The sequence below is a fragment of the Triturus cristatus genome, chromosome 9, assembly GCF_964204655.1.
Source record: "Triturus cristatus chromosome 9, aTriCri1.1, whole genome shotgun sequence".
Lineage (NCBI taxonomy): Eukaryota > Metazoa > Chordata > Amphibia > Caudata > Salamandridae > Triturus > Triturus cristatus.
The window spans coordinates 931,776,937-931,786,908 of NC_140592.1; positions in this window are offsets into that span (position 1 = coordinate 931,776,937).

Below are 9,972 nucleotides of genomic sequence, written 5' to 3' on the forward strand. Positions count from 1 at the left end.
AGCCCCACACCTCACTTCCATACAGGGTTTTAGCGCAGCAGACAGAACTATATAAGTGCGCTATTTCATTGGGTGACCAACGGCCAAGTCTGCGTGCATAATTCATTATTGACCCCACCGCACTAGGGTGTTGGCTACATTTGTGACTTACGAGGGGTTTAAAATTTAGGTCTTTATCAAATAGGATCCCCAGATAGTTAAAAAGCTTTACCTTCTCGAGTTTATGTGTACCTATGGTAAAAACGCAATTCTTTTGGGGGGTTTTACCCACTTCCATAACGTATGACTTTGTGAGGTTAGGAACTAGGTCAAGGTCTGCCATAAAACTAACAAATCCGCTAATGAGGGTCTGCAAGCTCCTACCTGTGCGCGCCAAGAGGACCGCGTCGTCTGCATATAGGAGGACGAGTATGCCTCTCCTCCCGATGCAGGGACAATCTGCCTCCAAGTCTCCGAGCGCCTTATCGAGCCCATTGATGTAGAGCGTGAACAGGAAGGGCGCAAGGATGCATCCTTGTCTCACCCCACCGCGACACTGAAAGTCCTCTGTGACATCGCCCTCATCAGTAAATCTGACCCGCGCCGTGGTGTTTTGGTGGAGCATTCGTAAAGCATGGATCAATCCTGGGTCCACGCCCATGGCTCTCAAGATTTCCCACAGCTTTCTTCTGTTCACACAGTCGAAAGCTGCTGAGAGGTCCATAAATGCCAAATAAACTGTACCTTCCCTGGCCACGGTGTACTTTGCCACCAGATGATAAAGATTAAGGCATTGGTCAGTTGTGGAACGCCCATTTCGGAAACCATACTGCACATCCGTGATGAGGTTGTTTTCATCGGCCCAAATCATTAAGCGGTTTAGAATGACTCTCCCCAAGACCTTCGCCGTAACATCTATGAGGGATATTGGGCGATAACATTGTGGTTCATTTCTATTACCCTTCTTGAATATGGGCACAATGACGGCCGTAGACCAGGATCTAGGCATACCTACCTCAATAGCTGTGTTGAACACCCTAGTTAGTATGGGCGCCCAAAGGTCTATCTGGCTTTTAAATAAATCTGGGGGTATCCCATCCGGCCCTGGCGCCTTTCTCAATACCAGGCCATCTATGCCCAATTGGACCTCAGCCACCGTAATGGGTGTCCAGGCACAGGAAGAGAGTCCTATGACTGGAATTGTCTGCTCCTCAAATTCCCCGCGATTATACAAGCTGATGAAGTGCGCCTCCCACGCTTCTGGCAAGATATGAGACGCCACTTGGGGTTTGTTTGGGGGTTGGAAACACGGGGCATTTAATTTATTACCCTCCAGAAGCTGCTCATGTCTCTGAGCTCTGCGGCCTCTCTTAAAGATTCCCATGCGTCAATTTGTAAGGAAGTTTTCCGCAACTTGGTCGCTTTTTTGTAGCGACTCCTGCATGTGGCGATTTTTCCTTTATCCTTTGGGACTGTTGTTAGAGCCAACTTCAGGTCCCTGTGGGCCTTTGAACAGTTCTTATCGAACCATCTAGGGTGAAAATCTGCCTGGGGCTTAGGTTTACTTCTTAAAAGGCTATCTATATGCTGAGCAGTACCCTCGAACGCTGTAATCAGGTCCGTCCCCTCTACGTTAGGATCTAGGCACCTCCAGGTGTAATTTTCAGCATTGGCGAGGAGAACTCTATGGAGTTCATCGCCATCAATGTTACTCCCTTTAATTCTCCTCCCCTGATCCCTAGCCCTATATGCGCCCACGATGGTCTTTTTAGCCACTTTGATACAGAACGTGTCCACCAGTGACAATGCCAGAGGGTTATGGTCACTGAACACGCTTGGCATTATCTCAAAGTGGCCTACCCTACTTTCTAAGACAATGGATATGAAGATGTAATCGATAATTGAGTCATTTCCCCTCCCCTTAAAGGACGGAACCATTGTATCAGGCGTCCCGCACCCAATCATGTCCATCGTGTGAGTTAGAGCAAACTTGCTCAAAATTCTGCTAAGTGCCAGACCCTCTCTGGAGTGCTCCGGGTGCCAGCCCTTAGTAGAAGGACAGGCATCCCACGTACCACCTTCCCATTTCAGGTGGGGGCACTGATGGCAGTTAAAATCCCCCATAAGGATTAACTGGGTGCCTGCATCCCTTGTGTCAATTAGGCTAGTCAGCCTCTCCTCCAGCTCAGCCAAATTTAACAGAGATTGTCCCGCATTATAAAAGTTTATAAAAATGATCTTTGTACCCTTAGTTGTAAATCTTACACCCTGGAGGCAACTTGAATCCCACCCCAGGTCTACCCACCTCCCTTGCAGTGCCAATGCCACGAACATAATTAACCCACCCTTGGCGCGGCCCATGGGTGATTTCCAGGCCGCGACAAAAAACGATTTATAGCCTTCGATGAATGACGCATTATCGCTTGTTTCCCATGTTTCCTGGAGACAGATGACATGATGTTTTTTAATGAAGTCTAGCCAGTCCAAATTTTGGGTCTTGGTTACAAGCCCTGCAATGTTCCAGGAAATCAGCCTCAGTTCTTTGTGATTTAAATCTGGGCCCTTGAGTGCTCCAGGCGACTTTCTTGGGGGAGTGCGTGTATTTAAACAGTTAACTGAAGGGGTCATGATTTCAGCTTCCCTCCCCAACCCTACTGCGTTGCCAACTACTAAATCTAAATCAGGTGCCCCTAGTTCCAGATCAGGTGCCCCTAGTGGGTATGTGTCTCCAATAATGCGATGATTATCTGGTTCTATCTCAATCTCCCCGCTCCCTATTTTCGTCAGTCAGTCTTGCTCATCCAGGGCGGACAAACTTGAGCGGGGGGCAAATCTGTTCACTACATTACTACGAACCTCCTCCCTCCTTTTCTTAACGACCCCAGACCCCTGCCATCTCGTCCCAGTCTCTAGGGCTCTATTCTTGTAAAAGAAATGCAGGGGTAACATCCTAATACAGGACCCATTGCCACCCTCCTCGTGACGGTTATCAAGCAGATCTCTGACTAGCTCAGGGTGCCTAAAATTGACAATCACACAGTCGCCCGCAAATTTTTTCTCAGTGTTTCCAATCCAGGCAGCTCTCCTAGCCATAAGGATGTGCCTGTGCTGCAAACTCCTGGCAGATGTATTACTGAGTAGCCAGTGCGAGGCTTTATTAATCAGTGTGCTGGTCGTTTCTTCACTATCTTTGTTCAGGCCAGGCACGCCCACTAACACAATCGAGTAGGGGCTAGAAGCGGGGGGTAAATCCAGTGTCTGGAGGCCTGGGGTACTCTGGGCGCAAACATTCCCAATGATCTTGTCAGCATTATCAGGCTCTTTTAGTCCCCGACAGACGTCCTTAGGGTCAGGAAGGAATTGTGTGTTACCCTGGGCCTTACAACACGGGATCCCGTTACTTGTATTCACTTGTTCCAAGTGTATTTCCCTGTGATCTCTGGGCCCGGGGTCAATATTAGTAGCGGCCTTATTCCCACAATCAGCCATTACTGGTTCCTCCTCCCTCCTCTGTGGCTTGGTCCTGGATGGCTGTCCGCTAACTGGGTCTACCATCCTACTTATTTTCCCAACCAGGTTGGAAATTGCTGTCATGACTGGATCCAGATGTAGAAGTAGGAGCTGTTCCATTTTTTCCCCAAATGCTGTGGTGATGTCATGCAGCCCCACCACCCCGTTTATATTTTGGCAAGCTGGACATACTGTGTTCTCAGGGTTCATATTACCTCCTTTGCTAGGCTTAGTTTGCCCTCTGCGGCTAGGCTTGCTAGGACGGTTTGCTAAGAGCGTTCCACCTCTATCTATTTGCCCTGTCACTAGTTGGGATCTCTTGGAGCGTGTAATCACTTCACTAATGGGGGCCTGTGTGGGTTCTGTATTAGGCGCTAATCGTTGGACGCTAGTCGCCCCCCTTAGATCTTCTCCTCCCAATGTATTATTTTCGATAACCAACAGGGTGTTGGTATTGCCAGACAATTGCTTCGGGCTGCCTTTATTGGTGAGGTCTGTTATGGTCGGGCCTAATGTATCCGAGTCCCCCTGTGAACTACACTCTGCCACCGTTAGTATGTCAGTGGAGTCGGACTGGATTGGATGGGCTTGTGTTACTTGGGATAAACGGGCCCCTCCACCGGGCGTGGGGCAGAGAGCTATATTGCCCAACGAGGACCGTTTCTTGGCTATTAGGGAATCTAGCGAGAGCCGCTGCTCAGTCAGCTGGATCTCATGGGCTAACAGTGACTCAGCGCGTATAATAAAAGCGTCCAGGGTACCCTTTACCCCTCCCTCCATCCTTGGTTGGTGGTTCTTTGACTTGACCATGGTCCAGAATTTTTTTTGTTTGTTATTGTTGACGTTACCCCACCTGTTTATACTAACGCAGAAATTGGAGGTAATGTGCCTGATAAGTACAGTATCCACATCAATGCCTCTTAGTGGACACCTCAGACCCACCAATGGGGACTGTCAAAGAAATCAATCTTAACAGCACCAAATAACATACATATAACTAGGAGTAAAACGACCTGATTAACAGTGCTGGATGCAAGAGTCTCGGAGTCCAATGGATGAGGCCGGGGATACTTCCACACAGTTAGCTCCCCGCGTAGGCGCAAGGGACAGGGCCAGGCCCGGCCTCCTTCGGCCACAGACGGCCCGCCCTTTGCCCGGGCTTAGCCCGGCTGGTCCCGCGCGCGTCCCGCGACGCGGAGGAAGTCTGCAGCTTATGAGCGCCTCCGGGCGCGAAAGCGAGATTGTTTGGGGCGGGGCCACTGCAGGGGCTTCTGGGGGCTGTGGTCTCCTGCCTCCGTTACCACGAGGACCGCAGCAGCCACCCCAGCAGAAAGTGGTTACAACACCTCGGGCGCCGTGCAGTCAAGCGTCCCCTCCAAGGTTCAGGTAAAGTTTAAATAGGCGCTGAATCCAGTTGAGTGAAATGCCTGGGGGTAGCCAAGGACGCCGGCACAACAAACAATCTGCGAGCTCAGTCGTACTCAGCTTCGCCAGCCTGTCATCGGAGCTGAGCGAACCCACTCAGTCTGCGTGGTTACTGCAAGCATCAGATAGTACAACGTTAGGCCTAAACTGCTCACAAGTATAATCAAGATTTAAAGCCTGTTCCCCCACAACACCAATAGCGACTTTTATATGTAAACAAAGCAATACACCAACTACACTCGTAACAACTACCAACGCCAGTGACAACTACCAAGCTATCGTAAATCGAGTGAACATTTACATGGTTATCAAATCAGGATTACCATGCGTGAGAGGTAAGAAATCAAAGAACAGAAAGAGACAAGTTTATTTAAACAAATTCCTTAGTACACATCGATAGCTAACATACACTTACAAAAGGGCATGTCCCAGTAAATCTCTCTCGCTAGAAAAACATTTTTTTACCTTGAGACAAATGTTTTTCCCTTTGCTCTAAAACTTGAAAGCCGTCCAAAAAAACAGGACCACACACAGGCAGGAGGGCTGGCTGCAGATAGCGGTTCTGGGGGCAGTGCAGGCTCTGACAAGATGGCGTCCAAGAGTAAAACAAGCATGATAAAAAGGGAGCCCCGAGCACCCCAAGACTCAGCTGCCAGTCAACTCCCTCCGAGCATGTGGAGGTCCTGTGTAGGCCCGTAGACCACTGCAGCTGCCTGCTGACTCTAAGGGGTAGCACGGCTATATCGGGGAGCAGAGTGACTAGGAAAACAAGGGTCACATCTTACCTTCCACCCAGAGCTCCTCCACGTTGGACTCCAGGTTGGCGGCCTGTAATCCGACGGCAAAAGCGCCAAAGATGAGCAGACCCACCGCCAGGAATTACTTAAAGCAATGAATGTCTCAAGATATAGGTGCCGATCACGATCCGGCAAAAACCGGGTACGAACCGTCGGACGGAGCATAATCTCCGTCCGACGCGTACCCGGTCGTCAATTTTTACAAACAAGGAATTACGATTCGCACGGGTACACCAGTACCGTACGAATCGTAAAAAAGCCCGACCGACCAAAAAAAACCTACCAATGCGATCCGGAAAAGCGCCGACCTGACGTCGGGACGCTCGCAGCCAGCCATTCACGACCCAGGAATTGCGATTCGCACCGACGTCACCCCGCACGGTGAATATTTTGTGGCAGCCAAAAACTGCTGGGAAATCAGGACGACGCGAACAAGGACCACCAGTACGCGACGGACAGACGACGACGCGAACAAGGAGGACCAGTACGCGACGGACACACAGGACCACGCGACCAAGGAGGACCCGTACGCGACAGGACGACGCGATCAAGGAGGACCCGTATGCGACAGGACGACGCGATCAAGGAGTACCAGTACGCGACGGACAGACATGGACCCGAACCTACGAGTCATCCCTGCCCTCATAGCAGTCCACCTCCTCTACAGGTTACGACGCAGACGCCGCAGAAGGTCAGAATAACTAAGGGAGGGGGGAAAGTGGGGTGGGGTGGGGGTGGCAGGACCAGGGCAGGCCACAAAACAACCACATAAGTCACACACCACACATGGCCTGGACATACCTGACTCCCATGCCCTGGTCACCACGAGGGGGTGGGGGCGTGTCCTGATAAGCCAGCGACCGCCACAACGGAAGTCCGTCACCACGTGAACCGGCAACACAACCAGACAGGTACGTCCCGTACCCACGCCTGAAGAGCGTGGGTACGAGTCGGACCACGCCCACACACGTCACCCCAACAATGGCGGGACGGATCGCACCCACGTGGCAAAGGCCAGGGTACGGGCCGCACAAGCATCACATAGCGTGGGGACGGATATGTACGGACCCTACCCCCACCCCGTATGCAAGGAGCGCACCCCCCACCCCAACAGTGAAAGTACGACCCGTACCCCCACCCGCGTATGCATGGAGCGTACCCCCACCCCAACAGTGTAAGTACGACCCGTACCCTCACCCGCGTATGCATGGAGCGTACCCCCCACCCCAACAGTGTAAGTACGACCCGTACCCTCACCCGCGTATGCAAGGAGCGTACCCCCCACCCCAACAGTGTAAGTACGACCCGTACCCCCACCCGCGTATGCATGGAGCGTACCCCACAGCCCAACAGTGTAAGTACGACTCGAACCCTCACTCGCGTATGCATGGAGCGTACCCTCCATGCCAACAGTGTAAGTACGACTCAAAGCCTCACCTGCGGACGTACGGACCGTACCCCCACCCCCACCAGTGTAAGTACGACTCCTACCCCCACCCGCGGACTCACGGACCGTACCCCCACCCCAACAGTGTAAGTACGACCCGTACCCCCACCCACGTATGCATGGAGCGTACCCCCCAGCCCAACAGTGTAAGTACGACCCGTACCCTCACCCGCGTATGCAAGGAGCGTACCCCCCACCCCAACAGTGTAAGTACGACCCGTACCCCCACCCGCGTATGCATGGAACATACCCCCCAGCCCAACAGTGTAAGTACGACCCGTACCCTCACCCGCGTATGCAAGGAGCGTACCCCCCAGCCCAACAGTGTAAGTACGACCCGTACCCCCACCCGCGTATGCATGGAGCGTACCCGCCAGCCCAACAGTGTAAGTACGACCCGTACCCCCACCCGCGTATGCATGGAGCGTACCCCCCAGCCCAACAGTGTAAGTACGACCCGTACCCCCACCCGCGTATGCATGGAGCGTACCCCCCCTGCCAACAGTGTAAGTACGACTCGAACCCTCACCCGCGTATGCATGGAGCGTACCCTCCATGCCAACAGTGCAAGTACGACTCGAACCCTCACCCGCGGACGTACGGACCGTACCCCCACCCCCACCAGTGTAAGTACGACTCCTACCCCCACCCGCGGACTCACGGACCGTACCCCCACCCCAACAGTGTAAGTACGACCCGTACCCCCACCCGCGTATGCAAGGAGCGTACCCCCCAGCCCAACAGTGTAAGTACGACCCGTACCCTCACCCGCATATGCAAGGAGCGTACCCCACACCCCAACAGTGTAAGTACGACCCGTACCCTCACCCGCGTATGCATGGAGCGTACCCCCACCACACCAGTGTAAGTAGACTCGTACCCTCACCTCGAATGCATTGAGCGTACCCCCACCGTGTATGTTCCAAGCGTACATATCCTGAAATCGGAGGTGTGTGTGCAGAGTCCACCCAGCAGTGCCCTGAGACAGGAGGGGTGGGTGTGGAGTCCTCCCAGCAGTGCCCTGAGACAGGAGGGGTGGGTGCCTATCACTAACAGCAGTGCCCTGAGACAGGAGGGGTGGGTGCCTATCACTCCCAGCAGTGCCCTGAGACAGGAGGGGTGGATGTGGAGTCCTCCCAGCAGTGCCCTGAGACAGGAGGGGTGTGTGCAGAGTCCTCCCAGCAGTGCCCTGAGACAGGAGGGGTGGGTGCCTATCACTAACAGCAGTGCCCTGAGACAGGAGGGGTGGGTGTGGAGTCCTCCCAGCAGTGCCCTGAGACAGGAGGGGTGGGTGTGGAGTCCTCCCAGCAGTGCCCTGAGACAGGAGGGGTGGGTGCCTATCACTAACAGCAGTGCCCTGAGACAGGAGGGGTGGGTGCCTATCACTCCCAGCAGTGCCCTGAGACAGGAGGGGTGGGTGTGGAGTCCTCCCAGCAGTGCCCTGAGACAGGAGGGGTGTGTGCAGAGTCCTCCCAGCAGTGCCCTGAGACAGGAGGGGTGGGTGTGGAGTCCTCCCAGCAGTGCCCTGAGACAGGAGGGGTGGGCGTGGAGTCCTGCCAGCAGTGCCCTGAGACAGGAGGGGTGTGTGCAGAGTCCTCCCAGCAGTGCCCTGAGACAGGAGGGGTGGGTGCCTATCACTAACAGCAGTGCCCTGAGACAGGAGGGGTGGGTGTGGAGTCCTCCCAGCAGTGCCCTGAGACAGGAGGGGTGGGTGTGGAGTCCTCCCAGCAGTGCCCTGAGACAGGAGGGGTGTGTGCAGAGTCCTCCCAGCAGTGCCCTGAGACAGGAGGGGTGGGTGCCTATCACTCCCAGCAGTGCCCTGAGACAGGAGGGGTGTAACACATGTGTGTGAGGCCAGAATTATCCACATGCATACTGGCTACAAGGGAACATGTCCCCATGAACTCATGTCAACAGACTCCACACACAAGTACAGTGATCACCAAGGATGCCACGATTGTTGCAGGTGGAGACATGGCCCTGCATGCATGGCCAAAGTAGAAGGGCTCCGTCACACACACAGCTCATGTAGACACAGCTCTGCGCTAAACATTGGGAACACCCTGAAGGGAAGAAAGCTGGGTACACAGAGGAAGGAATACACCCTGGGACAAGTGCACCATGCAGTAACTGCTTACATGAACAAAGAAAGTTAGCCAACACCTTGTGATGGCACACAGATCCCAGGGTCCCACCAATGAGCAGTACACTACTACATATCCCACACACCCAAACCCTTACACACCACCCAAAACCATGTAGCAGCCCCACCAACACCAATACCAGCATAGCAGTAGTGTGATAATGAAAACAAAATTAAGCTTTATTCAGCATGAGCACAATGTCCGTGGATCGCAGGCAGTTCAATCTTCACAAAGCCCATAGGGCAGTCAATGATTCTCAGCTGGATGGGGGACACAGTGGGATGCGTGTCCCCTACCTTGCCTGCACAGTCAAATGGCATCGTCTTCCACACTGGTGAGGGCATCAGGGGGGGGGGAAGCAACAGGCACCGCAGGGACATCAGGGCAAAGGGGCGGCGTTGTGGGTGCAGGGATGGAGGACTCCACCACAGGGGGTGGGTCAGTGCCAAAGGCGGAGGCCAGGATGGCACTACACACCTTTGCAAGGTCCTCCAGGGAGTCCCCTGCACCCGAAGGGACCTCAGGCCCCAAGGAGGGGGGGGGGGGTCAGAGGGATGGGTCGCAGCGCCACCGGGGGAGGGTGGAGACAGGGGGGGAGACTCAACCACCCTGACCGGGGACCTCCTTGACCGCTTGCGTGGTGGTGTAACTGTGGGGCTCAGGGACAGAG